Source organism: Centruroides sculpturatus, unplaced genomic scaffold (genome assembly GCF_000671375.1).
Source record: "Centruroides sculpturatus isolate CEXI.00-Female unplaced genomic scaffold, Cexi_2.0 scaffold632, whole genome shotgun sequence".
NCBI lineage: Eukaryota > Metazoa > Arthropoda > Arachnida > Scorpiones > Buthidae > Centruroides > Centruroides sculpturatus.
Genome location: NW_019384887.1, coordinates 309,288 through 325,934, shown reverse-complemented (window position 1 = coordinate 325,934; position 16,647 = coordinate 309,288). Strand labels below are relative to the sequence as shown.

The 16,647-nt window shown below is 31.3% G+C and overlaps 1 protein-coding gene across 1 annotated transcript in view; it reads left to right on the top strand.

Annotated features, from left to right (window-relative positions):
• The first annotated feature begins 9,900 nt into the window (after window positions 1–9,900).
• LOC111631130 (adenylyl cyclase-associated protein 1-like) overlaps window positions 9,901–16,647 on the top strand; it is a 59,869-nt gene continuing 53,122 nt past the window's right edge. The window contains exon 1 of the mRNA XM_023375331.1: window positions 9,901–10,050. The gene's annotated coding sequence lies outside the window, so the exon portion shown is untranslated. The remainder of the gene's footprint in view (window positions 10,051–16,647) is intronic.

The following is a 16,647-nucleotide window of genomic DNA, read 5'->3' as shown; positions in this document are numbered from 1 at the left end:
AAAAAAAAACACATTTAAAAAAAAAAATAAAATTATTCCAAACTAATATGAAAGATCGATTATGACTGCATGTTAATATTCGTAATATTTATGTAATTTTTTTATGTTTAATTTCTATGTTTGTAATTTAGTTAATTAGCGACATAAACTAATATATATAGGCCTATATATATACTCCTTTTATGTTTCTCACATTTTATCGACAGTATATGAAATGCCAAAAATCATATTATTCACGTGACAAGTCTATAGAAAGAATAACAATGAATTCCGTCCTGTAATTCCGTTTTAATACAGAATTTAAAATAATCGTAATATATAAATTTATAATAATATAGAAAAAAAAATATCCGTCCTAATATATTAGGAAAGAAGAAAATATATTTTTATGTTTTAAACGTATATAGCATAATCATTTGTGCCTCGTATACACACCGTGTTATAACCGAAATCATGTTCGTTCGTTATTTACATACATATATATACATATATATAATATAAAATATTTGTAATCGTATGTGTTCGTCCTGATTCATTAAGGAGAAACGAATTTAAAAAAAAAAATAATAATAATGTTGAATATATGTTATTTAGTCAATACACCTTATTATGCTCTACTCGGAGTTAGATAATTGATGTATACATTATATCTAAACTCAAACCGAGATCACAAAGAAGTAATATGTATACATGTCTAATAATAAAATTATGGCACTATTTTGCCATTCTGTGTCGATTATTGTTCTTTTTTAAATTATTTTATATAAAATTATAAAACATTTCAATAAATAACTCTCGTATCGAATATCAGATGGCGCCACAATATACATATAAAACATTTTTATTATCGCTACTTGAATTTAGTTTGTTTAATTATAGAATATAATAGTCTATAAATTACGATATAATTTTAAAAAAATTACACTTTAAATAAATTCGTACAATAAAATATACATATATATAAAATATTTTTAGCATCTCAAAATTAAAAATGAATACTGTACTGTATATCTATACAATTATAAAACGCTTACAAAATTATGAATTAAATACGATATTAAATATTAAATAAATTGTTGTTATAATTAAATTCATTATAAAAACTTTTTAAAATATTTTGATAGGTTTTTTTTTTTTTAATTTTAATTCATTTTATAACAACATTGAAAATTTTTTTCTTCAGGGAGGAGAGTTGGCAACATGAAAGATTACGAACATCCTACAGCGCCATTATGAGGCGAAATGCGTCAACTGAAATTCAGACGTCACAATTTAATTAAATTTTATGAGTTTGAGTAATATTTAGGGAAAAATATGTGAATAAATACTTATAATTTTAACAAATTTTTTTGAGATGATATTTGAAAAAATTATAAAGGAATTGGTCAAAATAAGACGCCCGAAAATCTGTAAACACTTTTCTTCTTATAGAGAAACTATAGATCACTCTGAAACGCCAAACATTAAATTAAAACATTCAAATATAGAAAAGAGGATGGAGATTTTAGTGTGATACATTTTAGCCATTCCTACAGTACTCTTAAACTGGATTAGCAAACTGAAATTTGACTAAATTTATCAAATTGATAGTGTGAAGAAAAATATTTATAATTTTATCATAAAAATAATTCATTTGCTAAGTTTGAAAAAGAAATTTACACTTCTAACAACACTTCATTTTTATATTTTACATCCTGTATGATGTAAGCTTGTTATTAAAACAAGTTTTTAAACACATTCGATTTAACGGATATTCGGTTATAGCGGATATACCTTTCCCCAATTACTCAAATCGAGGGCCTATTGTATTAAAGAAATCCCCACAAAAAATTTTAACAAAGGAATCTTTGGTTTTTGCTAAATTGCCGCGCACGAAGAAATAAATCAATAATTACGAGAATTAGATAAATGTGAATTGTAACTTTAACTAGAACAAAAACTGTGATCCACTTACCGAAACTGAAGGCAGTGCCGTAACTAGGCAAGTGCAACGAGTACACCCGCATAAGACCCACTTGGAAGGGGATCCAAAATGCATGTATTTGTTTTATTATTTTCTCAAACCAAATTAATTAAGGGGCCTAAATGCAAATTCTTGCACAGGGAACAGGAATGGCTAGTTACGGCACTGACTGAAGGTTCTACTTTTCAACATAATCCCCTTGGTTTGCAAAGATTTGTTACGTTGAAAAGTAGAACCTTTTTAGTTTCGGTAAATGGAGCACAGTTTTTGTTTTATTTACAAACTATAATCCATATTTGCACTTGCGCCACACAGTCCGGAAGCTTGCAGATGTCGCTCACGAAGTCTTTGGTTGTAGGCACACTTCTCGGCATCTTGTATCATGTCTTTCTTACTATCAAATTTTGTCCACATATATTCCTTTAGTGGGGCGAAGAAGTGCTAATCAAAGGACGCAAAGTCCGGAATGTACGGGAGATACGTGATAAAGTTCTTTTTCAATTTCTGGATGGAATACAAAACAATACTAATCCACTCAAGGCTGTTCGCATCATGGCTATTTATTACTTATTATAGATAAATTTATTACTATACTCTTTTCCAGAATAAGAATGAAGCAGGCATTCATTAGTCTACATAAGCGAAGAAAAATAATCCCCTGTTCATTACAAAATAAAATACAACATAGGACATATAAGAAAATTATAAAGCCTTAAACTGTTATAATGTATTATATTTGAAGCTATTTTCGACATTTTTGCAAGAAATTTGAGATTATAAAAAAATATAAAGAAAGGAAAAATTAAACATTGGGTCATATGACAGTAATGTTTGAATTTTAGAAGTTTTTATTTTATCTTCGTTGCTTAGCGGCGACGGAGTGTGATACACATTCAAGATCAATGATTTCGGCTTCATTCTTATTCTGGAAAATACTATAATTTATTTATGTTCATTTAGATATTAAATAAATACATAAAATTAATGCTAGAAAAGATGCATACACGCGTTACATGATAATTTTTAAAATATTGAATATTCTCGATCAAAGAATAAAATACAGAAAAACCTGTCAAAAATCCTACGAATTTTTCAGACATGGTCCATCTGGATATGTCTTTCACCACTCGGCCACCACATTATGGGCCTGGATGAATCAATAATGAGCTTGCTAAAATGGCAGTAGTAAATATTACTATTTTTATATCAGCATCGGCATCCTACTTTATCGTATATCCGCAATTTTATATTGTTTATTTTATTTTTTGACTCTTTCCGTGCTCTGGGGTCAAAGCACATATTCTAGCCAGATGATAAAGAACAGGCTCGAACTATTTGGGATTAATTCGCCGAAAAATTCCTGTTGTTTTTCAATCTACCAGATTCTATCCCGGGACCCCAGACCGGTAAACTGATGTATTAACCGCCTTGGACATCAAAATATTTTATTAATAGAAATTTCCACGTCAAGCATGACGGAATACTTTTTATGAGAAAGTAGACCCTACGATTGAAGAATTGAGAAGAGGAGAGATCTCATAAAATTCAAGAAGAGTAGCTAATATTTCTACAATTTAAGTAGTTTATACTATGTGTTGTAACATAAAGAGCAACAAAACAAAATTTCACCTGCAATGGACAAAAATTGGAGGCAACCCTTTCTGCACTACACTCGAGCCACACTCGAGCCTGACTCGAGCAGATTCCATAGCGTTACGAAAAACCGAGTTTTTAGACCCTTTTTGAAAAAAATTTTTTTGGATGTTTTTTAAGTCTCCAAATTTTTTCAAAAATTTTTTCCCGCGCGAAAAAATTTTATCGCGATTTTAATCTACCTTTAATGACGGCTTAATTGTTTTTAATGGGATTTTTTAAATCAAATTTCATTCATCGTTCTAAAGTTCTAGTGCACGGATTATACTTCGGTAAAGTTATTTAAAGCTAGTTTCTGATAAAAAACGACCTCCAATAGTTTTTTTAATTTTTAAATTAATATATTTTATTATATATACGTTTAATTAAGTCGCGGGAGTCGGAAATCGTAATAAAAAACAATTTTTTAAAAATATTTAAAAATATACGGCTAGCTAGTATTCACCCTACTATAAACCCTTCGCTTCCTGTAAGTTTTATGAGAATGTTCCGCGAAAGACGACACCCAGCTGTTTTCAAGGTCATCCAGCTGTAAACACAATTACTCATCAGCGTCAGATTTCGCAGAAAGGCGAGACAATGGAAGTTAAACTTTGAAGCTTTCTCTTCAAAATTAACGCATTTCTTTTGTTTTTTTCAGTTTTAAGTATTTTTTATGTTTAATTAAAGATTTTAAAAATAAAAAAATAGGAACTAAGATATACATACAGAGAGACGACGGTTTTTGCATTATTTTTATTATATTTCTTTGTAATAACATGACCAACTTAACTTTCTTTTCTCTTGCAGATTTATTAATAATAGGCTAATCATAATATTATGCTTAGCCTATTACTAATAAATCGCATCACTGCGTATTTCCCCATAAAGCTTTTTCCCACATATTTCCCCATAATGGGAAAAAGGCAAATTTGAATTAACAGCCCTATGTACAGAGTGACTTTAGGCATTCTTCTTCGAGGGAATTTTTGGGGAAATATTTTCTTATAAAAGATTAGTTTGGGGACTTTTTCCGTGCGGGCCCCAGGCAATTGCTCATTTTTCCCGTAGGATAACACGCCGCTGCATAATGTATATTGATGTAAACAATATATACTATTTAGTATCATTTTAATTTATAAATTGTGAAATTAAATTTCAGTGACCTTCCGTCCCATATGCACATGCCTAACAAGCAAGAAATCAATCTTTGTCAGTGTCTATTGAAAGAAGTTTATTTTTACTCTAAAAAATCATTTTATGTAGCATTTTATTAATATAATCATCTAACTTACTTCAGATCACTTCAATACAGAAGTAATTAGTAGAACTGATCTAACATACACGTGACAGAATCCCTATTCAAGATCTTATCTTTGTCATTACAGAAATGGAAGAACTTAAATCTAGTAATTTGATCTTTTATCATCTGCTGGATTTCTTTAAAACAATCTCGTATCTTTTCATGTGTTAGCGCCAGCTATCTGGTACCATACGATCAGTTATCAGCCGGCGAGAACGTTCAAATATGAGCTATTGTATTCGTGAACAAAATGCAGTAACATCAAATTTTATTTATTATAATTTTATGCACTTGCGAAGCTCACGATGTAATTTTATATGGATACGAATATAGAACAAAAATTTTAGTAGTGAGCTGTAAGTATCAGGCAACTCAGAAGGAAAAATCGTCCTTCCGTGGCTTGATATGCTCATGCGGTAATATAATTCTGATCAAACCTTTCCCAATACACTATATATAAAATTTTAATATAATACTTTTTAGTAGATCGTAATGTAGCCTATATAAATTATTTGAAGATAAGCACTTTACTAACATGAGATCTTTGTTAGAAAGATCCAAAATGTTATAGAGAATAATTTACATAATTTTATTTTCAAAAAAACGTGATACACATATAGATTCTTTTTTTAATGGGGGGAATGGGGGTATAGAGATTAATAGATACAACTGTATTATAAGTGCACTCGATATTTTATAGAGTCGAAATTGTTGGTGATTTCTATCCAACTTCAGACTAGTGATTTCCCTCATCGTTCTGAGTCAGTTTGAATGGAAACATGGAGTTTTTCAATCAACATATTTTAAAAATCTCTATCCGTATAAGTTTTAGAATTGTTTTTAATTAAACATTCCTTATAAATCCGCTAGCCAGATAGTTTCACAGAAAAGCTTAAGTGAATTGTAATGTGTACTACCGTGTTTCCCCGAAAATAAGACATCCGCAGAAAATAAGACCTAGCACAGGTTTTGCTGAATTGCGAAATATAAGACCTCCCCCTGAAAGTAAGACCTAGCGAAGTTTTCTTTTAGTCGTAACGGTCATCGACAATGGTTGAAATAGCCGTTGGCTTTTTGAAAGTACAGCCACTGATCGGTCAGCAGACAATTACGCCACACGGCATGATTTGCATAAGACTATGGCTTGGGAATCACAGATTTGTATAACGTTACGGCTGGTGATGGCTAATTGGTCAGCCGGGAATCACGCCACATGATATTTGCATAGTGCTACGGTTCAGTAAGCACTAATTGGTCATGGAGTCCGATGTTGACGCTATAAAAAGGCGACAGTTCGACACACCGGATATACGTCACTCTCGTCTAAGTTCGACTTGGGAAATTTTTGTTCAATAATAAATGTGAATTCTTCTTCCTGGAATAAATAAAACATTCCCTGAAAATAAGACCTAGCGCATTTTTCCGAGCAAAAATTAATATAAGACACTTGTCTTATTTTCGGGGAAACACGGTAGTATATCTAAGAGTCCCAGAGTCCCACGCCAGATACGACGAAGGCGTGCTCTCGGGCACAAGAATATCCTTCCGAAGTATAACAATGACAACTCGAAAGTATTAAGAAACTAGCAGGTAGGCCTGGCGTTGCTCGGGCAAAGTAACGATAGCGAATACGTTATAGTCAACCTTACCCGTTTTCACAGAATGCAAGAATTGGGTCCCTCGTTTCCAGACTAATTAGAGAATTTTTAGATGGGTCTAAAAATAACTTCGATTTCCTGCAAAAACGAAAAAAACTGCACTTTCTTTTAAAACGTCGCTTTCTCTTAACACTTCCATTGTTGACACTTCCATTGTTACTCAACACTTCTATTGTTGATGGAAATGTTAAGCTTAATCCTGTACCTCTCCCCCGGGGAAATTTCGAAAAATCCCTTCTTAGTGTGCGTTTTCGTGACGTACCCTAACTGCGTACCAAATTTCAGCTTTCAATTTCTAACCGTTTGGGCTCTGCGCTTATTATTATTATCAACTCGTCTCGATTATATATATAGATATAGATTCTAAATGACATACAGTATTGTGAAATAATATCAATGCTCTTGTAGCTTAATTAATTAACAAATGCTTATTCCTACTGTCTCGTACTGTTTTATACCAATATTTATACAATACCATTCCTGTAACTACACCAATTTTTATATTATATATCTTCTTTTTCCAAATCTACATGTTTTCTGCATGTTGTTTTGGATTGCTTAACGTCTCACATCTGTGTCAATCCTTTATTACGTGGCAGATCGCAGATGTTCGCGTTGAACAGAAGAAACCGCAATTATCTTTTATTCAGAATTCGAACTGTAAGTGATGAATAATAATTTCTTAATCAAACATAACTACGATCGTAGAAGTCACACTGAATTATTAATGTTTTAAAGTAGAGATAAATGCATAGCTCATACAATATCTGAAGTTATTTTCATTCTTGTCGACAAGTATTGTTTCCTTAATAATAACAGTTGTTGAAATGATTGTTTAATTCTTAAATTTTTTATGTCAAACATTTCGAAATATATGGATATTATTTATTTGTTTCAAAATTACTGTAATTATATAAGCTATTTAAATTCAGTGTTAAGCTATGTGCCAGTACCATTTGTGGTTTTATGCCTAATTGTGTTAGAATGACAATACATTTTTTTCTAACTTATAAAGTTGTGGAGCTATTCTCTCAGCAGTAATTTCGCAGTTATGGAAGTATTTTAAATTATTTGGAATCTCCAGATATTAGTTATATGGGAGTTTGTAAAAGTTTTTAATTCTTTGTAAAGATTGAAAACAGATGAACTAACTTGCTTATCTTACAAAATAAATCCAATAGATATTATTATTATTATTATTCAGTGTTAAACTGATCCTACACTATCACTCCCGGTGAGACTACGTGTTCATTTCAAGTTTGACAGTGTAATGTACTGTACAGTGCCTTCATTCCAAGCCTCACGCCGCCCTCAAATGCTCGCTTGCAAGATGACCCTAAATCCTACGTGCCATTTAAAAGAAGTGAAGTGGAAGAGTATTTGTAATTTTCACATCAACGAAGATAGGCCCTAGCGTAGAATATTTGTTTGGTTGTAGTTGACTTGAAAACTTGTCGGCAGCACGTTTTTATTTTTAGGCGTATTTGGTTTGGTTTTATTCGATTACGGCAACGCAACATATGTCTAGAGGAGATGCCTCCCGGAAAGTATTTTATCAGAAACTACCCCCTATTTAGGTGGTTTACTAACGTGAAGAAAACCCGAAAAACTCCATGTGACCAGTCCAACTACTTTAATTCTAATCGCAAAACCATATTTTCTTTAGCTGAACGCAGTGAGTCTGACGGAATATCCAGAACACGATGTCCTTCAGATCTAGCATAGATGCAGGTTTTCTACAACCGTCGTTATTATTCAGGAAACCCCATAACCAAAAGTCGCAAGGGGTGATGTCCCGCAAAAGAGGAGGCCATGCTGTAGGAAAATAACTGCTTATTATCCGTGCATCTGTGAAATGCTGTCTTAGTATGGTTTTGCGAATAGAGCACATTGTTCAAAATGAAGAACATATTGAACAGTTGTAGTGCTACATATTCAACATTTATATGTGCACGCATATTCAATATCTCAGTGCGCTCCAGCGCCACCTATCAACTAATTTTTGAATAATTTTTTTTTTTATTTAATAAGAAATGTCGAGCGCGTCATTTGAATTATCTGTAGTCCAAATTTTGTCTCATTTCAAGTAATCCAGAGCTTTCTGAAGTGGAAAAGTTATTTCTCGCTAACTCTGTATTTGTAGTATGGTTCGTGGATGTCTAATAATTTGTGTTTCTTTGCAAGCTCTTTGGTGTATTAAATTTGCTACTTGATTATGTCAGTAATATGTCTGTGCCAAGAGCTTGCAACCAGTTATTATTATTTTCTTTGTTTATGGCAATGCAACACTTGGGCGATCAGCCTAGGGGATGCCTTCTGGGAGGTCTTTATTTAAGAGAAACTGACCCCTATTTAGGCGTTACGGACGTGGAGAAAACTCGGAAAGCTCCCGGAGAACCCACGACCGAACTCTGTTCAGGGAACGAAGACCACTTGGCCACTGGTGGGCCTATTGTTTTGTATTCATACATACTTGTAAAAATGAAGGATTTCCTTACCTTCATACAGTCATGTTTCCGAACTTGTATTATTACCGCACACATGTTTCGAGAATAATCTTTCCCAGGACTGTTGCCGAAATTGCTGCAGAAAGATTTTAAATCTTCGAATGATCTACCGGTAGCAAGGAATCTGAATGTTGTTAATAATCTTTCTTCTGGGGAAATTGATTCCTGCAAAACAGTATATTGCTTCTTAATATATTGGGTTTTTTTAAAATCAGTAATTATTTATTACTGTTTATTTCAGGCTGGCAGTGGATTGCATCTTCATATTTGGTCTCTGGGAATGTTATAGCTAGTTACGACGTGAAAAACATCATTTGTATGGGTATATTTTCATCAATCGGTTGATGAAATATAGGCACAAATATCAAATTAAATTAGTAGAACTATGAATTATTGAAGGTTTGTCATTCATCAAAATAAGTAGACTATATATAAGTTGATTGATTTGATGGGACCTCGGAATGGCAATCTCTCAAAGAGGATGGCTCTCAAGGGGAGGACTACCCTTTGGGGGCGGCGACCCCCTCATTCGGAGGGCAAATCTTACCAATTAATTAAGATGGAAAAACAAACAAACAAAAAAAAAGCTATTAAAGTTATTTATCGAGAAACAAATGAAAGGATTAAGTTGGTTATTATCCTATATAAATCTATTTTCAAAAAAAGTTCTATATATTATATTTAATAGTAAAATAAAGAATATATGAAAGTAATTTAAATATTAAGAATAACGTAATTAATATTATATTCTCTAGCAAATTTAAAAATAAAAATAATAATAATAATAATAAAATTACAAAAACGTTATATTTTGTATTGTCGTCACCAGATGGCAATAGACAAAAATTGAAATAATAGCGGAGGTGTTTGCACTGTTTAATACATTTGAGTTTCCACCCCTTTTTTATTGACCTTTTACGGTAGGAAGCAACACTTGCATTTCCTCGTCTGTCATCTTTATCTTGAGGATTTTCGACGAATTGAAAGGTAAAATAGTCGCAAGTGAATTTATTATTTGTTACTTCTGTACAAAACAGCAGAAATGGAAAGATTCTGTGTATAAAGATCTGAGATGATATTTTCATGCTTGCATGCAATATATACATATATTCATTCTGTATCAATGATTACATAGGGCGATCATCTTCTATTCAAATAAGTAGAAGCTAACATACTTTCTCTTCCAGATTTAGATCTATGCTAGGTAACATGTGAAAGGTTTTATTTTAATTACATTTATATGGTTTCTCTTTTATCTGATAGAATATTGCTAGAAGTAGTCATTATTTGTTAAAGAATGATAAATGATAAGCTTTATTTGCTTTGTATTAGAATTATTCCTTATCCAAATAATTTATTAAAGTTTATGTAATTAATAAAGAAAATTAATTGATTAAATTTTATTGGAAAAATAGCTTTATGTATAATAAATGTGCATGTTTATGTTAAATTTTAAGTTATATTGATGGTGAATTTTCCTAAATAAATTTTTAAAATTAAATATATAATTTATTTTCTGCTTAATTAAGTGTTAACGCTTAGAAATTGATATACAAACTATGTTTTATTTTTCTTTATCAAAATAATTTAAAGTAAATGGACAAGGTAGAAGTTTATCCACTTACAAATTCTTTTGTCGATGCCTTATATTAATGCCGTTTGCAGAAACATTAATTATGACGAAATTCTCTGGGTTAATAGTTAATTTACATTTATAATTATCCCTATGGTGAAAATCACTTAGAAAAGAATTGAGCTAATCCGATTAGTCCACTTTAATTATTATATTAAATAATTGGGTTAATCCAATTTTTCTGTTGGCTTAGCTTAATTCTAATCTTTATATTTGGAATAATTATTGCATGTTTAATTATCTTGGTTACATTGTGTTTGATTGAAATTAATGAGAAGAAATTATCTGTAGCGTTTTATATTGGGAAAAAGTGATTTTGTACTGTACAGTTAAAATACTGTCATATAGTAAGCGGTAGTGTTACTGATTTAATTTCTTGCGGCTTCTGCATCATCACATCTCTAAATGCAAACTAACATCTTTCTTGAAACTTATTTATCAGAATATCATATCTTATTTTATTCTGGAGATATCTTTACTAAACTTTTGATCAGAAATAATTGCTGTTAAATAGCATGTACTGTGAAATCAATCAATTATATATGCTGTCTGTAATTAAAACAAGACTAAGTTAATACCAAACCTTCTTTGTAGTATTTTCTAAACAATTCTCCAGGAGTTTATTATCTCGATAATGAGTAATGTTTGGTTTGGTGCACTTATTAATACTGGAATGGAAATATTAATAAGTGTGAGTAGAAGACTAAGTCAAACATCATAAATGCATGTAATGCAAAAATACACTGCTTATCCAATAAGATACCAGATTTTGAATTGCCAGTTGATAATTTTCAGATTCTATTTATTGATAATGCTGTTTTTTTTAAATAAATATTTCTGAAATAGTAACTAGTGTATGTTTAGTCAAACCTTAATTTAATTAGTGCCTCTCTCATAAAGCACTATTGAACACTCATGAATGAATCTTCTTCATAAATATTAAATAGAAATTTCTTCAATAACTGTAAATAACTAAATTACAATTTTTCATTGCAAATGCATCATTCGACTTTTGAACAACAAACAAGTGCATGTGTGCACACACACACACCTGTATGCAAAGCTTATTACTGTACGTTATGTAAAATTTCTTATTGTTTCAGATACTTAGTTTAGTTACCTATTTGATTTAGTGCCAATTTTAGAGATAATCAAATTGTGATGCTAAATTAAAGTTTGTATATATAAGTGTGTGTTATAGGGTCACTGTCTGAAATCTGTTTCATGCACTATAAATAAATTTTGTCATTTTGTACTTTGTCTGGGATATGGTGATGGTGATTGACCAAAACTGAACATTATGTCAAATGGATGTGTGTGAACACATTACACTGTTGCCAATCTGTTCTTGTCTCATGTGATTTGCAACAGTAGGCCATGAGATTTGTCTTCATATTTCAATCCTCTCTACTTTAAAAGAGGTCAACTTTGGAGAGAGAAGTTAGTAGGAGGCTAGCAGTAAAATAAAATTAAAGAGTGATGTGAAAAAAATATGTTGAGTATATTGCTGCAAGATAAAGGAGAAACCAGTCCAATGTAAAAATTGCACTATTAATTTTTTTTTTCAGCATAAGTGTACAATCTAAATTCCAATGTGATGAGTGCTACTAATGTAGCTGAAAACATTTTTTATTAAAAATCTTTTTTAGATTTTAAAAGTTTAACTTAAAAGAGAAATGCTGTAAATTTAAAATTATGAAAATATTTATGGAATGAAAATTATTTAATCAGGCTCTATTATTATTATTGGCAATTACCAGGCTTGATGTCATATTATCCAGTTAAATTTAAAATACTTTTCTTTAATTAGTATTAGTGATCTGGAATGAAAATATATATCATCAAATATACAGTTGCAAATGTGTATAAGAAAGAAAATATTTCAGCTTTATGCATTTCTAAAATAACATATTAAAATGTATTCATTTTAAAGACTAAATATCAGAATTAGAATCAAAATATTCCACTGGAATTTTTTTTAATGTATAGTAACAACTTTTACAAAATGCAAAGTCATAACAATGTTTTAATTTAGAAGTATATTAAATTTATTATCAATGAGAACATTTTAAACATTTCTATTTTTAAGCCTTCAGTATACACTTTCCAGAATGTAAAATTAAAATATCACTTTTAAGGAAATTACAAACTTTTTACTCTGGCCAACATTTTCTGACTAACGTCGGGTCAGAAAATGTTGGTCATTTCATGGTCTGGAATGGCAGCCAATTCCTTTAGCATCTGTTGCTAGACCATGAAATGTAAAATACTAAATGACTAAGACAAAACCTTTTTCACTTTGTTTCTAGCCGTTTTTGTCTTAGTCATTTTAAATAGTTCTAGCTCCAAATGCATAGAAATGTAAAATACTAACCTAAAAATATGTATTGTTTGGACTTAAACCACATTAACTAGACAAAACAAAACTAGAAATGGCTGGCCACTTTGGACTTGGCCCTAAATGTATTCTATGTTCACAAGTGTGTGTGTAAACTGTGTATATACACACATGCACATGCAGAGTATAACCCCAATTTATGTTTCCAGAAAATCTCTCATAAATAAAAACAAGCTTCTCTGTTATTTCTTATGTTCAAAATTTGTGCCTTGTTCCAGTATAACCCTTTCCACATTTCCTTAGTAATGTTAGTGTTGCAAATGTAGGGAAAGTTTTTAATACATTGTATAATCATATTAATGAATAGCTAAACCTCTAGTGAATGTAAAAACAATATAAATGAAAGAAAGAAAATTAAAATATGAACCATTTAGGTTCAGATTTTAATTTTCTTTCTTTCATGTTCTGTATATTGTTTTCATTTCTTTCATGTATGATTGTAGTGATGGATATTTTAATCATGTTGCACTCATGAATAAAATATTTTTTGTAAATAGTATCAAATATTTGTATTTTCTTTTAAATGGAGAAGAGAGAGAAGAATTAGTTTGTTGTATCAAATTCTTGTATATTAAGCATTTGTAAGTAGGTTACACTGTACCAAATCTATATATATATATACAAGGTATGACAATTTAATTCCAGGACTGGTCGTGTAGCGCTGCAGTGTCAGCATGCAGAAATTTGTCTAAGCTTGTCATAATAGTTCAACCATCTGGCTACTTGTCTGCAAAGATTTGTTCATGTCTCATAACTCATTCTTTTCCTGTACTCCATTCACATATTTCTGTGAGAAAGTGCTGTCACAATTTTGTCATGGAACAAAAAGTTAACATTAAGTTTTGTTACAAGTTGGGTAAAAGTGCAACAGAGACGTATGCCCTCATCAAGTTTATAGGAATGATGCCCTATCCTACTCTTGTGTTTTGAGTGGTTTGCGTGTTTCAGGGATGGTCAGGAAGACCTTGAGGACAATGCTCACCCTGGATGACCTCAATCAGTTTGAACACCAGAAAACATTGAAAAAATTAAAGACTTGCTGCGATATGACCATCGAATGTCTATTTGGATGATAACGGAGACAACTGGTATCAATCTGGAGACAACTTGTCGGGTTAGGCCTCAGTCTGCAGCAAGAGGAAGCTGGGTACTGCTGCACGACAAATGCCCGCCCGCACACTGCGACTGTTGTCAAGGGGTTTTTGGCCAAACATGGTATTGTGGGGTTGAACCACCCTCCGTACTCATCAGAATTGTCGCCTTTTGACTATTTTTGTTTCTGAAAATCAAAATCACATTGAAGGGACAAAGATTTGATGACCTGGAGGACATACAGCACAATGTGACCAAGGAATTGAGAGCTGTCAGCGGAAGTGACTTTGCCAAGTGTTTCAAGAACTTGTACAAGTGTTGCGAGAAGTGCATTGCCCTCCAGGGGGATTACTTTGAAACATATTAAAAGGGTTTTTCATTATATGTTCTTTATGTCCTTTTATTACACCAGTCCTGGAATTTAACTGTCACACTTGTACATAAAATTACATGTTCTGACTGACTGATTCATCATCACCCAGAGCCTAAAGAGGTGAAATTTGGTACACAGTTAGGATATGTCATGAAAATGCACACTAAGAAGGGATTTTTCGAAATCTCCCCACGGGGGAGGGAGAGGATTAAGGCTTAATCTGAAGAACGGCTTCTGTGCTATTTTAGATGCGAGTTTTTTTTTTTTTTATAGTAATAATTTAATTTCCAAATGTACAATATTTACCAAATCATCCAAATCATTTGCTCAAGCAACACTGGGCTCATTTGCTAGTATGCAAATATAAACATCTGTAAGTCCAATAATTATATTAAAGTCAAACAATTGCTGGATTACATTGGGCTATTATATTTGCTATTGCTGGATAAAAACTATATCCCCCTGTATAACACTGTAGTTAGGTTCCAAAAAAGTGCTGTGTTATGTGAATCTGTGCTATACGAAACAAAGGATTAGTGCAAAACACAGGATTAGATTTCATTAGTTAGCAGAAGTATACTATTCCTTTTTGTAATTAAAAGAAAAATGTTTATGAAAGCAATCAATAATTAACTGTCAGTCACAATCATTTCATTTGATTATGTTTTGCATGCACAGTCACAATCATTTGATTGTGACTGTTAGTTAATTATTGATTACTGTTTATTATTAGTTAGTTATTATTATTAGTAAATGCATTGCATGATGATATTAATTTTTTCTTCACTGTTAAACAGCATCAAACAAAGCAGTTTTCTTTTTGGTAAAATATCATTGCCATCTGAACTTTCTTGTTGACCTCAATTATCAACATCTAGATTTTTTTTCTATGATTTTCATAAAATCTGATATTTTCATTTGCTTGCATTTGTCTAAGAGATCTTTAACAAATTTTTTATATAGTAACTTTTAATTTAATCTAGAAAACAACACACAGTAACAATCTTTTGGGTTCATTTAGTGTACTGTAATGGCCAGGTATCACTGCCACTAATGACAGCGATATCTGGTTTATAGGAAAGCTAGAATAGGAAGCTAGGGCAAGGAAGAACTGTATATTTAGTTCTCATTAAAGAAAACTGGGCAAAAAGCATGAAACAACATTGAAAATTTCAATATTTTAAAATCCAAGAACAAATATGAGATGACATGTGCATGCTTGCTTGAATAAAAAAAAATATCAAATTACTGTTTGCTCTTAAAAGTTATGTTTTGCATGAACTGTCTCCAATTTTCAAACCAAGTTAGAGTGAAACTGTATTGTAGGAATGCCATATTGTACGAGGGATACTAGTATTTCAGTTTTCACTTGCTCATCTCCTGTTGCAAAGTAAATTCTTGTCTAGAAAAATCCCAGATCTTCTTATAAACTGTGGAGGATATGTATATTTTTAAAAATAAATCGTTATGGAATGTAATTGAGGAAATATGTCACTCCCTTACATTTTGGATCTTGTGAAAATATTTTTACTTTCACAAAAATATTAGATATGTTACCGCTAAAGCTCGAAATCCGTTAATGTGTACATTACCTAGCTAATCTGCAGATTAACTAGGGTGATCCGTTAAAGCTGCGAAAATTATTCCATTTCTCAAATTACCTAGGTAATCTGCAGATTAACTAGGGTGATCCGTTAAAGCTGCGAAAATTATTCCATTTCTCAAATTACCTAGGTAATCTGCGAATTACCTACTAGGCACTCGGTAAAGTGAAAATAAGATCTTTGCTGGAACAACAGCAATGTTTCTTTCTGTACGCTTAAATTAACATAATGTTATTTATTTAATTTTCAATATCTAAAGAATAAAGTTAATACAATCAAACAATCAACAAAATAGTTGATAGAATCAATCATCAATCAATTAAAAAAACTTTAATACAAAAATCGAACGGTTTAAAATATTATTACAATTAGGGAAACGAATTTGCAAAACATATGATAAAATTGTACTTACTTATTAGTGCAATCTAAAGATTGGTGACACTTTGAATTACGTAGCAATTGGTTTTTGCGACAAGCACGCCTA